Source organism: Panulirus ornatus, chromosome 21 (genome assembly GCF_036320965.1).
Source record: "Panulirus ornatus isolate Po-2019 chromosome 21, ASM3632096v1, whole genome shotgun sequence".
In the NCBI taxonomy this organism is placed as follows: domain Eukaryota; kingdom Metazoa; phylum Arthropoda; class Malacostraca; order Decapoda; family Palinuridae; genus Panulirus; species Panulirus ornatus.
The window spans coordinates 9097328-9113881 of NC_092244.1; the positions used below are offsets into that span (position 1 = coordinate 9097328).

Consider the following 16554-nt stretch of genomic DNA (forward strand, 5'->3'; position numbering starts at 1 on the left):
ACTACGCCATACCTCCTCGTCTGGGGAGGGAAGGAGGGGGATGGGGGGGTATACGACTCGCACCGCCTCTGGCTCCCTGGCCCTGGGTACGGGTCACGTTCTTTACGTTTCCCAGGACGATACTGTTCAAGGGAAAACCCTCAGTTCCCAACACAGTCGTTAATCTGCTTTCCTCTCTCTCTCTCTCTCTCTCTCTCTCTCTCTCTCTCTCTCTCTCTCTCTCTCTCTCTCTCTCTCTCTCCAGGTAGGGTAATAGATAACCATCGACCAGGGAGGTATATTGCCGGTACTACTCATCGTCGCATCTTCTAACCAACACCACCTTTCCTCTTCCTAGGCAACGCCACCACTACTGCTAATTCCCCCCCACACAATCCATCATCACTGATTCCCTATAGTATATGTATACCTGCTACCTTCCCCCTCACCATCACACGCGTCTACTACCACATAACATGCCCATCATCGTCAATACCCAACCCCACCTACATCGCTAACACTATACCCTCACTGTTATCGCCGTTGTCAAGCCTATACCATACCATCAAGCCTCCCAACCATCACCACTTCTCAATACTTCACCCCAGCCTTCCCACACATTAATAACACCCCTCCCCCATTTCCCATCACTGAGGTCATCTCCCTCCCCCACAGCAAGTGCGAATGGGGAGGGGGAACGTCCTCTCCCACAGGCCTCCACCAACGCTCATATTCAGGAGTTATGTCAGTGTTACGTAATGTCACACTACGTCCTTGATGCTGCTGCTGCTGCTGCTGCTACTCATGCTCTTTGCTGCCGCCGTCGCCGCCCACAGGCCTGCGTCTCAACCACAGCAGCTGTTGACGGGCAACGCGTTGGACCCCTCACCACCGTCAGTAAAAACAACAGAGTAACCACACCAGCAACAACACAATCTTTAGCAGCAGCTGCAGCTAAAAAAAAAGGGGGGATGGCAATAACAGAAACAGCAGCAACAGCAGAACTGGCTGAGAGAGAAGCATGAAACAGCAGTATTACCACCAGCGGCGGCGGTCCGTGGGAGGGACAGACCCAGCATCGCCGCACCCAGCAGCAAGTGAACCGTGGTAATAAAATCAACACGCCTGGTGAGCGTGATGCTATCAGACACTACACCAGCGGCCTACACTCTCCACCACCACAACCACCTCCAACACCATCATCAACACCACAATCATCCTCACTACACACACACACACACACACACACCATTCCCCTACAACGCAGTTAGCCTAACTGACGCCATCACCACCACAAGGATCACCATGAGACTACAACAAAAGCCTCCTGCATCACCACCACTACCACCGTCACCTTGCTTCACCGCCGCCACCGCTCTCACCACCAATACCATCATCGCCACCCTCTCCTTACCACCGCCAATGACACGACAAGAGCCACTGCATGATGCTCGACACACCCCCACAATCACCCACAAGGACGGGGGAGACAACACGTCCTCCCACCACCGGCACCAGCGCTCCTCCCTCAGCGTTACATGACCCGTCTTATTCCAAGATATTTTTGGAGCCCTAATTCCGTACCAGACATTTCTAGTGGACAGTGCTCTTGTCTCAGGCCAACCAGATCCGATGGGCTGCACTTATAAGCAGTTCGTTTGGACTTTCAAAAGGGCAACCAGGAACACGTAAGTAGTGTATGGAACATTGTTAATTAATGCATACATGTGTGACGCCAGTAGTAGCGTGTTGCAAGTACCTCGCTGTGGATGGTTGCGTACTGGTGACTTGAAGAACGATTGGAGAGAGAATACCAATAACCTTACTGTTCGAAAAGAAAAAAAAAAAAAGGACCTAACAACCCATCAGGTCAAAATCACAAGTAAACAAAGGAATTTCTACATCATCATCATGACCATCATCCAATGCTCTGCTGCCGCCTCGAAGTGATGAAGCCACGATTAATCAATCCACTCCACTGTTGCCGTTACGCAAAGCCTCATGATGAGGCTCGTGGGTAAACACGTCGAGTTAGCTACTTAGTGCGTGACCAGTATTCTAAGACCCAGCCACCCATTACCCAGCAGTGTACCTTCCCGCCAGTGAAGTAGTGTAAGACCAAGCCACCCACCTACCAGTATAGTAGTATAAGACCCGGCCTCCAGCAGCATACCTTCCTCACAATAAAAGCAGCATGTGACTCAGTCAGCTGAAGCTTGCAGCATCTAACCCAGTCAGCTTAAGCTTGCAGCATACTTAACTGGTCAGTAAAGACAACATCAAACCCAGATGGTTGAGATACCATGAACACCTCACCTCAACCAGCACAGCAAACTGCAGGGAAAGCTGCGAACACGACATGCAGAAGCAGAACGAGTCCAGCAGGAAAGGCAGTAGAAATTCTACACGATAAAAAGGCAAGCAGGAGTTCCGGACAAAGCAGACACACCAGATGTGTCAAGCAAAAGCTGTAATCAGAAGTTCCTCGAGAGTACTAGCAGCAGCAGGTGTGGGCGGGCAGTCCAGGCAGCAACAGCATTAAACGTTCCGGCCAACACAGCTGGAGGGAACGGTGTGGCTTGCGGAAGGGTCCCATCAGTACATCTCGTTCCACCGCCACACCTGTTGCCTCCTCCCTTTCACCTACAGGCAAACGCTCTACCGTCACTCAACAGTGTGCACCAACCAGCAACCTCAACTTTCCAGAGAGGAAAAAAAAATCTTTTATGCGATCATCGATCTTTTATGCTTACAAATACGAGTGGTCCACCAACGGCGATGTTTATGGCCGTTTTCTTCTCAGATTAACAATGTCTTTGAAGATGTTTCAGTGAGGGACTTCACTCTTCAGCACCGTCTGCTTCGCAACACTCTGAGCCTGACGCAGGAACAACGCCACGACACACACTCGGTGTCTGGTTGGCGTCAACACAACCGACCCCTATCTGCCACTCATGTTACATCACGGGAGATAACTGCGCCCAAGAGCCCGCCAAGTAACCCTTGGAGCACGACGGTGTGACCGTTGGAGCACGATGGTGTGACCCTTGGAGCACGATGGTGCGACCCCTGAGCACGACAAGGCAAATCCTCGAGCACGACGGAGCATCCTTTGAGTATGACTCCCTGACTTATAAGACATAACCCCTTAGGGTCAGGTCAAAGGCCATGCCATCACACCCAAAAGGTCATACCGTCGTGCTCAATGAGATAAAAGACCGCTGGATGAAAAACACACACACACACACACACACACACACACACACACACACACACACACACACACACACACACACAGGACCTCACGGGGAAAAACTGTGGGTACATTTCTTACCTCGGCAAAAAGAATGATACCACCTGTTGCTTTACAATAGCGTCGCGGAGACACTACAAACGCAAGTTGCTTTATAAAGTCACGTCCCCAAAGACGCTCTCTATAAAGGCAAGTCATGATGTACACTATCTGATATAATAATCTAAGAAAAACAAAGCATGATTCTTGTTACTGTACGAGGTGTAGCATGGTACAAAGTGATAAATTATCAAAGACGACGGGAACTTCATCTAAAAGCTCTCTAGTGGGGGAAATTCCTTAAAGTTCACCTTAAACCTCAAGGTGCCTTCGACTGGTTTGGAGGGACCCGCCTCCTAAACCTCCCCGCTCGACCACCACCCAAGCTTCCCAAGTGAACACCGATCTAATACGTGACCCATGACCACTCCACACACTTGCCTGCAACCATCAGCAAACATTACTGGATGCGTGGTGGAGAAATCTAAGAATGAGCGACTACAAGGTGTAGCAGACCAGCCTGGTTGTGATGGTTATGTGGGCCTGGGAGCCGCAGTTTCCAACAGCGAAGTTGCCCGACGACTTAGGTCATCATCAGCCCGAGCTGTGGTGGTAGAAGACCTCCGGAGTCTGGGCCTGGTAATCTGCAGTCTAGGATTCTGCCCAGGCTTCCTTGGTCTCAAGAGCATGACGGTACGTCCCTTGAGTATAATAATAGCCTGACCTCTGACCTAACCTTCTGGAGTCTGGTCAAGGGCCAGGGGACTCAGTTACAACCAGTGGCATATCATCAATTTGTGGTGTTTCTGTTCTTTTGTGGCATCATTAATCATAACCAAAATCTCTCTCTCTCTCTCTTTCCAATACGAGGCAATTGCAACTGGCGGGTACTAACATCGGTCCTGCCGATATCTTCCACGTGTATTCAGTGACGAATATCTCACGACTCCAACAAAGTGAATATCATACTCAGTGTCGGCAATTCATCCCAGTAATCTGTATGTCTGGGACGCAATCGATGCATATAGTGAATTATCCCTTGATTACGCGCCACACTAACGATTCCGCCAGATTTAATCACACGGAACCTCTGCTTCTGAAAGACCTCGTTAGAACCTAGCCTATCATTTCCATCCCAAGAAGCGACAGGGCGCTTTAAATGAAGTCCCCAGTCATCTTAATACCTCATCACTTTGTACCATGCTACCCTTCGTAATGTGACGGCTTGGCAAAGGTGACTCCCGTCGACATGATCACACTGTAAACTTTTGCCGCTCAACCTTTTCTGATAATGAGGGTTGAATGCGTCTCCTATTCATTTTGTGATCTAGTCTCTAATTTCCAACATCGCGAGGAGATCGGACTCTCCTTTCTCGTCTAAACACCAGGAGAAAGTATTTGTAGTAATACTTGCCGCACCACAAACCGGAATTCCCGATTCCGAATCGAGCCCTCCACTCGGCAGTCGAGAGAGAAAACGCAATCACAGAAACTCGCTTACAAAGACCCTCTCCTGCTGGACCTTAACCTGTCTCCCTTCCGGGGTGGTGGAACTTCTCTACCCCCACCCAAGACCTGGCGACTGAATATGCATGACCCACCAGCTACAGCTATGGTTTGGGGAATGCAACAATATATGATTCTTTTTTTTTCTTTAGGCAGTCTCGTCAAACTAGTTAAGTGGCCCTTGGCCAAGGAGTCTGTTCGCAAAGTCTTGGGTTCGATGGTACAAGCCATGAGAATGATGGTGGTACGACTCCCTTGCTATGACGGCCAGACCTTCAACCTGTCCCTTGAGGATCAGGCTAAGGGCCAATTCATCGTACCCAAGGTGTCGTGCCGTCGCGTTCAAGGCACCGTCGTGCTTCATGAGGTTAGATTTTCTTCACGCTTGTAAAGAGAGAAAAGTGTGGTGGTAAATATGGCTTCCCGACCTTCTTCATCGAGACGTGCACCACCCATAGCTTGTGCATGCGTACAGCTCAGGCCAACAAGCCCCACACGAAAGCCATGGTCACGCCCGCAATGTCCCCGAGCCCATGGCCGCAGCACCTCAAGCCATACCCACGACACATCCAAGTCCGCATCACCTTCAGCCACGCCCGTGAGCACCCAAGTCAAGCAGGGAGGGGGGGGGGGGGAAGGCGCAGATCCCTCTCTGAACGTCTCGACCGCAAGGCACCCCCCACCCCCCAGTTCTCACCTTTTTCCATTCTGTACTCAGTCTCTCCTGGTACTTCCTCACACAAGTCTCCTTCCCAAGCTCACTTACTCTCACCACCCTCTTCACCCCAACATTCACTCTTCTTTTCTGAAAACCCATACAAATCTTAGTTGGCCGTGGTGGATGGAGGGGGTTCGAACTTGGATAAGTGCGTATTATCATCTCCGGGAGACCCGACCACCTCCGATACCACCTCGTTAACGCCCAACACCACGTACACCGCCTCCCAACACCACGTACACCGCCTCCCAACACCACGTGTAGAATAACAACACGCGCCCGATACCAACCACCCATATGCCGTGCACTGAATCTCCTCCCACCAGAGTATCGCAATCTTCAACTGCATTAGCATAATGGTACGACCCTTGCAAAAGGCGCTCTGGCGCCGCCATGAACTCATGAGTCGTACCGTCGTGTTCAAGGGAGTTAAATGAATGCATTAGAGGGAGAGAGGAACAACACAAGAAAGCTCAAGCAACTTGGCAGAGGCAAACACCACACGCAAGCAGCATTAGCCAATACCACAATAAAACGTGAGGAGGATGAAGTAATATACTCTCTCTCTCTCTCTCTCTCTCTCTCTCTCTCTCTCTCTCTCTCTCACACACACACACACATTCACAGAAGCAACCCATGTACACACAGTATCAACCCTACAGTTACACCTAAAGACGAGTGACCAAACTAACATAGATTGTGTTCCGAAGATAATCAGGTAGACGGGACGAAAGCGATCATCAACATCCTCTGGAAAATTTGCTCCATCAGCGCCAAAAAAAAAAAAAAAAAAAAAAATACTGTAGATGCACCATGTGTGTGTCTCTCTCTCTCTCTCTCTCTCTCTCTCTCTCTCTCTCTCTCTCTCTCTCTCTCTCTCTCTCTCTCTCTCTCTCGTATCGTCATCAGCCCCTAGGCTGAGAAAAATGAATTGTGCCTTAAGGCTGTGAGGCTGGCCTTGCTTATCAGGGATATTGTAGAACACGAAGAAGGAAAGAAGAACTAAGAGGAGGAAGAGGTGAAGCAGATGAAGAAATGAAGCCATTGCACAATTCCGCCCAACTGGCGGCACTGACCAGCATGCTGATGAAGACGCGTTCGTTAATATGTAGCTTTAAATGACACCCCCAACAGTCCACCGTCTTCTGATCTTCAGCCATCTCAAGAATCCCACGATGACGCCCACTGCAAGGTGATGTTACAGCACCAAGCGAGCGTGCCATACCCTGCTGGCCTGGACGCCCAGGCGCTAACACAGCCAGTGGTGCGTGGCACCCTGGAGAGAGAGAGAGAGAGAGAGAGAGAGAGAGAGAGAGAGAGAGAGAGAGAGAGAGAGAGTCGAGTGGGTTTCCCCCACCCTCCATCGACCTTTCCATTCACTGCGGCTAACAACATCCTACGCCAACCATACAAACAAGAAACTTTACCAAGCCGGCAATCAGGCGTATCCGGCTTCATGTATGACTTCATACACGGTCACATGACATCCCCCCCAACCCCGCCCAAAAGTGACCCAGCATCGCGTTCCCGCTAATGTGTGTATGACCAGATGCTCATCACATGCCGCCAGTGCACTTCCAAGAACACCCATTACTGAGGGGAAGTGGTGGTAATGACGATCCTACAGGATGTGTTACTTAGAACACCCTCCCACTTTTCACCATTAAGTTCTCCTCAAGAGGACTATCCCGTAGGCTCGAGTTCCACGTAACCATCTCATGAGGTGTGCCTGTCAGTGCCTAAGAAACAAGTGGATGACTGCGTTCCAAGAATTCCTCCACTGGCAGCCTACACAGAACCATCACCAACGTTTCTAATCCTTAATTTCTCTTTTCTTGATAGGGCGGTTCGGGGAGAGGAAGGAAAGATGGGGCGGAGGAAGGGATGAAAGAGAAGAGAAGACTGAAGTGGGTTCGGGTGTACGGTGTTAGTCTTTTGTTTTCTGCTTGTTTGTTTGTTTGTTTGCGAGGCGCGTGGGTGATTTTCTGGAAGCGCGTGTCTGGTGCCCTATTTGTATATCCACGGGAGACTAGGGGTGTCAGTGTGTATTTCTGCTATCGGTTTTTTTTTTTTTTGAAGGAAATTTCTCTCTCTCTCTCTCTCTCTCTCTCTCTCTCTCTCTCTCTCTCTCTCTCTCTCTCTCTCTCTCTCTCTCTCTCCAGTGAACACCAGCATCGCTTGATGAACCAAAACAATCCACTGCCACTTCATGGTTCTACAATGGTGAACAAGAAACACTTTCCTTGTACATCCCGATGAGTAGGATCACATCAGCACGCATCAGTCACGTTGTTCACCTCCCTCACTACAATACACTTTCTCTGACGTCAACTACCCCACCCACCCACCACCTCTCACTCATTCTTTACAAAAGATGAGCCCCATCTCCAACGTCTCTCCAGCCACCCATTGTATGTATATATGCTGCCTCCCACTAACACTAGGTGTTGCTCCATAACACTGGGTGTTGCTCCCTAACACTGGGTGTAGCTCTATAACACTAGGTGTACACTCCATAACACTGGGTGTAACTACATAGCATGAGGTGTAGCTCCATAACACTGGGTGTAACTCCATTACACGAAGTGTAGTTACATTATTCAGTAAGACAGATGTGCAGCGACGCAAGGAGGAGCACGGAGAGCAACGCCAAGCTAACTATCCTTGGCAATGACCCAGGGGACCTCGTGTAAACAAACCGGAGCAAAGGAAGACTCGCCTCACACACACACACACACACACACACACACACACACACGTGCATGATAAGACTCTTTCAATAAACTGTTCTCCTTAAGGAGAACCTGAAGACTTTAACAGAATATATAAAAGAAAAGTTCTCAGTTCCGTCGATCCGTCTGCCTGTCTATCCGACAGCTTTTCCCCCGTCCGTCTGTCTGTTTCCCTCCCTTTCAAACATCACAAAACCACGTGCGCTGATCAACAGACCGTAATGAATTTCACCAAATCTTCTACGCTTAGCTGGCGGTAAATTACTTTCGTCTTCTTGCTCAGGTACAACTAACTAGTAGGAACCCTAAGGCCCAATTCGCCGTAAAACACCACCCCCGTCGGCGGTGGGGACCAGCAGCGGGAGACGATACAGTCCATCAGACATACCGTAAGAGACCGGTGTGATGTGTCGTAACGTAAAAGAGGTAATAGCTCAAGAGTCGTAATATGACACAAGCAGTGACGACGGTGGACCCCCTTCACTGACGTAACACTAGGGTGTGTGTGCGTGTGTGTGTAGGAGGAAGAATAAATAGATTCGTTTCTGACTTCAGTGTTCGGTCTCAGACCAAGCTGTTATTTGAGACCGCGGCCACTGAGGTGTACGAAAGGCAGCGTCCCTCCACAACTGGCTAATCATGTACTCTGTATGATTGTTATCTATTCAACGGGTCCTCAAGTTTCTCAAATACGTGGCCCATTTCACTGCCATTCATACAGACAGTGACACAGAGAGTTTTGAGTCCCGGGTCTTTCAGATTTTCTCTCTCTCTCTCTCTCTCTCTCTCTCTCTCTCTCTCTCTCTCTCTCTCTTTATATATAGTTTTGAAAAATTTGGATATTTGTGCTGGTATCTTACATTTTTCAGTGCCCGTCACGCCAAAAGGGAATGATTTTTAGGTGTAAATATGGGACCAATGCTGACAGTAGTTTTATTGTGTTCATATTTATAGCTTTCTTGTCTTCCCTATCGATAAATAGAGTCTGGGTACGTTCAGTCCTTCCTAAAAGTGTGATCTTTTTCTTTCTTTAACCAGTGAGTCAGCGTGGGCTGTAACGTTCTTTGCATATCTTTCTTTCTGGAAAATCTTAAGCCATCTTGGAGAGTGATGCTGGCAGAAATCATTAGTCCAGTCTGCAGAACGATAAGTCCTCTGAAGATTAATGCCATCCTGTTTTGCCTTCTCTCGTCTTGAGGGTTCGCAAAATCCAGCCTGCCATTACTTCTCGGGGGGGGCAGCTGTTGCTCTGTTATGTTCGCTGAGGAGAAGCTTATCTGACATTTACTCCCCGACCTTTGGTATCTCTCCTTACAGACAAGATACAATGATGTTTACCTCTTAATATTCTGTTAAGCCTTAGTACGCACCTGAAATTTATTTCCGTTAAACAGCAAGCAATTTTCTGTTGTTATAAAGAACTGATTTCACTGCAATAAACCTACGAAATCCAGTAAATCACTCAAACAATTGCCTGGCTACGTCGTAAATTTCGATATGTGAAACAACCCCATTAATCCTTTAGTGAACTACATCCAGACTGTGTAGTTTCATCTTCTGCGAACCTAGGAGTTAATTTCCTCCTCTGCCTCCGCCAAGCATATAACGACCGGAGAGGCAGCGGTCTTCACCCCTTTCCTGGAACCATGTATTACACTAGTGTGGAAGTTCCTCGCTTACATTGCTGCAAAGGACTGCCAACTATGGTGACCGCCAGCGAGGGAGATCAAGCTCGGGCGACACACTTAGGCCGACTGTCAGCTCGGGGGACTGTCATTTAGGTTGGCTACCACTTAGGGTGACTGCTAGCTTGGATGACTGCCACGCATTGCAAAAGAAAAACTGTCCCCGCTCCCTAGTAGGGACCTGCCTCCCTCGTCCGCCCCACACCCTTACTTCTCCCAAGTCCACGACCATTACCACCCACACCTGGCCTTCCCACTTACTCCTCTAGCCCATCTCCTCCTCCCTCAAGCACAGCCATCACCCTAAACCGACTAAACCATCACCTCCCCACCCATCCAACCACTCGCGTTCTGCGCATCTCACCTTTGTACCAACCCAATCCACCTAAACTCATCTCAACCACAGGGCATCAACTCATCCATCCATTCCCAACTACTCCCATCAAAAGAGGTAGTGAGAGGGGACGCGAAACACACTCACACACGGGCCTCCTTGTCATGATTAGCGTTGTTGACCATGAGTTGGCACTGACCAATCCGGAGTTAAGAACCTACATGTGTTCCAATCCTAGGTGTGGTAGTTTGCTTACACACAACCCAGGTGTTCATCCTCCCCTCCGGGTTGGTAGATATATTAGTACCTGGCTTAGGCTTGGGTGTGTGTGTGTGTGTGTGTGTGTGTGTGTGTGTGTGTGTGTGTGTGTGTGTGTGTGTGTGTGTGTGTGTACATACGCAGGAGTAAAGTCATGATACATAGATACAAGGTTAAAAGACGGGGCAGCTCGAGTGTATAACTATCTCCCGTAACACACAAACAGCAATCAAAAATAGTAATCACACACACACAGGGTACACAGAGTAGAAAGTGTAGAAAAAAAAAAAGAGCAACTGAAGATGTTACCTAAATTAAGAGGAAAGAGCTAAAATGACAGGCTGAGGGCTACAAAACTACTTATCATGGAGAGAGAGAGAGAGAGAGAGAGAGAGAGAGAGAGAGAGAGAGAGAGAGAGAGAGAGAGAGAGAGAGAGAGAGACTCTTAAGTTTCTAAATCAGCTGCATGATACTGACAACGTACAGTTCTTGGCGTGATGCACCACCTGTGTAACCACAGGCCATCAAAAGGAGCCTCCTCAGCCAAAAAAAAAGATGGGTACAAGGTTTCAGAGACTACTTGAAAGCTAAGGAAGACGAGGCGCCCACGAGTGTAGAACTCTCCTCGTACTGTATAAATAGTTAATTACACATAGCTAATGAGACGCGCGGGCGCAGTCCTCATCTTTTCCCACTGGGATACACAGACGCATTATGCCCCTGTAAATGAGAATCAAATCAATCAAATGTGAAATCGTTAACCCTGACAATGCAAGATGTCTCTCGCTCATCCCTGAGCGCAAACAACGTCGCCTGGTGATCATATACCGAAGCCGGCCGTAATTTCAATGTCTTTATCCTGGAGGATAAAACCGAGCTGCAGGCCGGATTGACAGGACCCGCCGCATAATCACCAACTCCACCCTCAACACCCCTTCATTACTCCCTCCCTCATCGTCTCCATCACAACCGTCCCCGGTCGCCACACAAGAGCACCACTCCCCTCCTCGTTTTTCCTCCACCGTCGCTGTCATCATAATTCAACCCCCTGTATCACCAGTCTTGCCATCACCATCGCTCAACTCTTCCCGTGCCATCATCACCATAACTCACACCCCTTCCATCATCACCATCGCCCTCTGCGCCTCCAGACCCCGTCACACAGAGGACCAACCACACCGGCGGTAATACAGAATGACATCGTTATCATCCTCGTTTAGGACAGAAATGGTTCATAAGGTAATTATTCCGTTACGAGAAAAATGCCGAAGTGTCAGTAGGTCATAACCCACACAGGTCGACCCAGAAAGCTTCCTCAGCCTCCCACCGCAAACGTCCTCGACAATGTCCCTGAAGCACAGCAACCTTCTCACTCACTCCCCCCACCTCAACCATCACCACACCTACCCACCCCTCAACCATTACCTCCACCCACCAGTCACCTCAACCATCACCACACCCATCCACATCCTCAACCATTACCTCCACCCACCAGTCACCTCAACTATCACCCCTAAACATCCAGTAACCACTTCACCCGCCATCCACCTCAACAATCACCACACCCGCCCACTACCTCACAACAATAACCTCCCCTCACCTACCACCTCACCCATCGTCTACACAACCACACTCCCAAGTATCAGCGTCTTGCCTCTCAGTTCTCCGCCTTATGTAAGCACACCCACCATCCAGCATCGCATTCCTAGCCATCTTTTGTGCCAGTCCCACGTCCTCCCACGGTGTTGCGTCCTCCCACCCGAACCCCATCCTGCCTTCCACCCCTCCTCCCCCCACCAGACCCCCATGCTCTCACCCCCAACATTCCAGTCCCCCCCCCCTCTCCAACCCTAACACGACACACGCACTCTAACAACTCCCCGCCATCCATTCAATTCAGTCTTCTTTACCTCTCTTATCTCTACCTCCGCCGGTCAATCAACCTCCCTCCTCCCCTGTCTTGCCAGTGGCGAAGCTCCAGGAGGGATCACACCCCCTAACGCAGAGATCCTACAGTGTCCTGCTGAAGGATGCCTGGCCGCTCTCAAGTCCAAAGGTTCTCATTGTTATTACTGAACACATACCTGCAACCCCCTCCGGAAATGTACATTCAAATCTCTCTCTCTCTCTCTCTCTCTCTCTCTCTCTCTCTCTCTCTCTCTCTCTCTCTCTCTCTCTCTCTCTCTCTCTCTCTCTCGGCCACTGTTCAAGCAGTGTGTGTGTGTGTGTGTGTGTGTGTGTGTGTGTGTGTGTGTGTGTGTGTGTGTGAGGCACGACTGTGGGCAGGGCAGACAGAGAGACCAGCCAGACAACTGCCCCAGGGGTGAGGTACCTGGCCTGATGCACTCACACACACACACACACACACACACGCAAGCACTGACCTCTCACACCACGCACCACCATTACCACCAACACCACCCACCACACCTGCCATCATCACAATCACTACTCTCATCTGTTACCGCCAATGCCACCACCGTCATTGCCAACATCATCAACATCAACTCTACCACCACCACCGCCACATCACCCCACCTGCCACCGTAAAATTCGCCGGTGCCACCAAAGTCGCCGTTATCATGAACACCCGCGCCATCGCTATCACCATCGCTATTATCACCATCACTACCACACGTGCCCTCAACACCTTCACAAGAACCACCATCACCACTACCGGTGCATCATCACCATCAACACCACAAGCACAATGAAACCCACAAGCACCCGCACCACCGCCTACCAGTCCCATGAACATACCACCATACCGCCATGTGCTGTCTCCCCATCGGCACAGCTGCCACTATTTCAGGTCGGCGGTGGCAGGGTGTCCGCTTACACCACTAATGGTGGCAACAGAGGCGCCGCTCTCATAATATTACCAATGCCCGCTGGTGAGGGTCCGATCTCTAAATATAGCCTGTAATACGACAAGCAGCCGTCTAGTCTACAGTATAAATCTCTCACATACACACATAATATATATGTATATATATATATATATATATATATATATATATATATATATATATATATATATATATATATATATATATATATATCCCATTTTTATCCTTCTGAAGTCTTACCAAAGTCGGGACTTCTGTCCTTGACCTGAGCCTTAAACGTATCTATACGATCCAATTTACCCTTCCTTTCAGTTTTGGTAACATCCAGAGGCAACGTTCAGACACCGACGGTCGGCTGCTCTCACTGACGCACAAAGACCGAACCTTCTCTTCTTGCAGAACAACGGAACACCTGCAGAACTCGACATCCATCAACTGTGTCGAGCCCCTTAGCAATATGTGGGAGCGGCTGCTGGTGGGTCTTCAGTGGGAAAAAGAAAAGGGTTGGTATATTTGCATACCTAACCAGTCCCCCGATGGGAAGATATTCGGCCCACTGGTTCTCACACCGCCGTGTATCCCTCACCTTCCCCTAGTACGGCTCGACCAGAGTCTGAGATGCTTTACGCTACGTAAAGTTTTCAACTTAAGAGGAACCATGTGGCAAGCAGGCTTCTTTAAATGTGTGAGGGATGAGGGATAATATAACAATATATATATATATATATATATATATATATATATATATATATATATATATATATATATAGAGAGAGAGAGAGAGAGAGAGAGAGAGAGAGAGAGAGAGAGAGAGAGAGAGAGAGTGCAGGGCAATACTAGAGAGCCATTTTCCTCCACTACCATGCTCTCTTTAACATTCTTTCAGACTCCATCAGTAATCTTCTCCCTTGTAGTCCAAGCCTTTTAAAATCATGATTATTTTCTTCTGTTTACTTGTTATGTATACTGTGCACCATCACCGGCAGACATTCCTCCCTTCACTTGCAAAAGCAGTTTACAGTGTCAACTCCAGCAGACATTTTTCTGTGGATATTGTCTCATGGTCATGTCACTAATGCTGGCCCCATGTCCTTCATGGAGGGGGACGATCTATTATTCACACTGGCCACATTCTCGACGTTCCGGCTATTGTCATCTGGGAGGAGGGGGTTACTCCTCGTGCCGGCCGTATTCTCCCACCACAGACCGAGATGGACCTCCAGGACCTGTCTGCTCCTCAACCTCCCCTTGACCACCGTGCCACTGTGTTTATGCATGACAGCTGGAGAGCGGATAACGCCAAGTGAGGCCATTCTTCCGTCTGTTCGTGGTGTTACCTCGCTATCGTGGGAAACGGCGGACAAGCAAGGCATAAAGACAATATATATATATATATATATATATATATATATATATATATATATATATATATATATATATATATATATATATATACACACACACACACAAGTAATACATACAATTCTCTCCCACGTAATGCTATAATTTAACGAAAATACTCTGACATAGTTTCGTTCTCAAGCAGTAAACACTACTCGAGCCTTTCTCTTTGAAGGTGCAGGACCATCATGTGTAATGCAGTCTTTTAATACCTTTTGACACACCAAGTAATACATGTTTATGTACCCATCCACAAATACCTTACCTTTAAAGAAAAAGCTATCGCAGCAAAAGGTCGTGCTGTCATAATCAGGGGTCGTACCGTCATGGCCAATGATCGTACCGTCAATGCTTAAGGGTCGCATCGTCATCCTCAAGCCTCATTCCGTTGTCCTCAAGGGTCGTACCGTCGTGCTCGAGCCTTGGACCGTTGTCGTCAAGGGTCCTACTGTCGTGCTTAAGCCTTGGACCGTTGTCCTCCAGGGTTGTACCCCGCCGTGCTCAACGGGGGCGCAGAACACCCTACCTCCCATCCCCCTGCACCGCTCTGCTCCTCCACATCCCAACATCCAAGTTTAGTAAACATCACCAATTGCAAGACACTTGGCGCCCTCCCGGCCCCCGCATAACTCGTTCTTTACACCAGTCCGCCGCACGAAAACGGCCGAAAGCCATAAGACTGGGATCGCCCCACGCCACTATAATACTCTTCGAACAGAAAAACTTTTTTCCCCCCTCCAAGTAACTGACTCACTTTTATCGTTATACTTACTCGCCTTGCTCCTTGGGGGTTGGAGAGGAATGCTTCAAAAAGACCCGAGTCCGTCGTGAGATACTCGAGCCTACTCACTGACATCCGGGCACAGGCGTGTGGGTGCCACTACCTTGTTCGAAGCTTCGTATCGCGGGTAACACGCTCTAACCCCCTTGAGCTAGACGATGCGATCCCTTAAAGGGACGATGGCCTAAGCCTCTCATCCGCACCGTCACTGATGCTCGAGGGTTGAATGACAGAGATCGACAACAGTGAGGAAGATGGAAAGGGATCTAAAGTAGCTTCCACACGAGCACAGGTATGCCAAGATGAATATTCATGAGTCGACTGACGTAACAGCTTAATGATTTACAATCATTAGCCATCCATCCTGCTGGGTAACATTATTATGAGACATAAAATCCTTCGGGGGGGACATGTCGTCTTCACCATTATCGCTTACCATCATAATATAAGTCATTAACCTCAAGAAGCAATGCTCTGGAAAAAATCTTCGATAAAATATTACGGGTCTAATCTCTCTGTAGTCGACATTCCATGTGCCTCGTCGACAGCTTCAGTTCTGAGAAATACAGGGGAGTCACGGGGAAAAAAAAATTCTTGGCACAGATCCATCACAGGAACTTCATCTCAAGACAAAAAATATGCTAATGACACGTTATTCACTCAAAGCACGAAAAAGAAACCACAATCATTTGTCACTAGACACAGCCTCAAGCTGAGCCGATAGACTTTACAATGACGTTTCTAAGTTATATTCATCGACATCACTACCTTTGGAAAAATTCTTCATTAGCATTAAGAACATTCGAAACTTTGCTGTAACACCATTACAATGGCCACGTCTCACGTGAAACACATCAGAATAAAAAGTTTGCTCAAATACCGTGTGAGTGAGCACCAAAGAAATCCGTGGAGAGAAAGTTCTTGGCAATGAATTCTAAATATATTATTTCACTAAGACACAGTGAAAGAAGATGGACAGACCGACCCAGTTAACGACTAAAAAAAAAAAAAAGATAAAA

The 16554-nt window shown here is 48.6% G+C and overlaps 1 protein-coding gene across 6 annotated transcripts in view; it reads right to left on the reverse strand.

The window, feature by feature from the left end:
* S6kII (Ribosomal protein S6 kinase II) overlaps positions 1-16554 on the reverse strand; it is a 590862-nt gene that overhangs the window by 155501 nt on the left and 418807 nt on the right. The gene's annotated exons all lie outside the window — the stretch shown is intronic.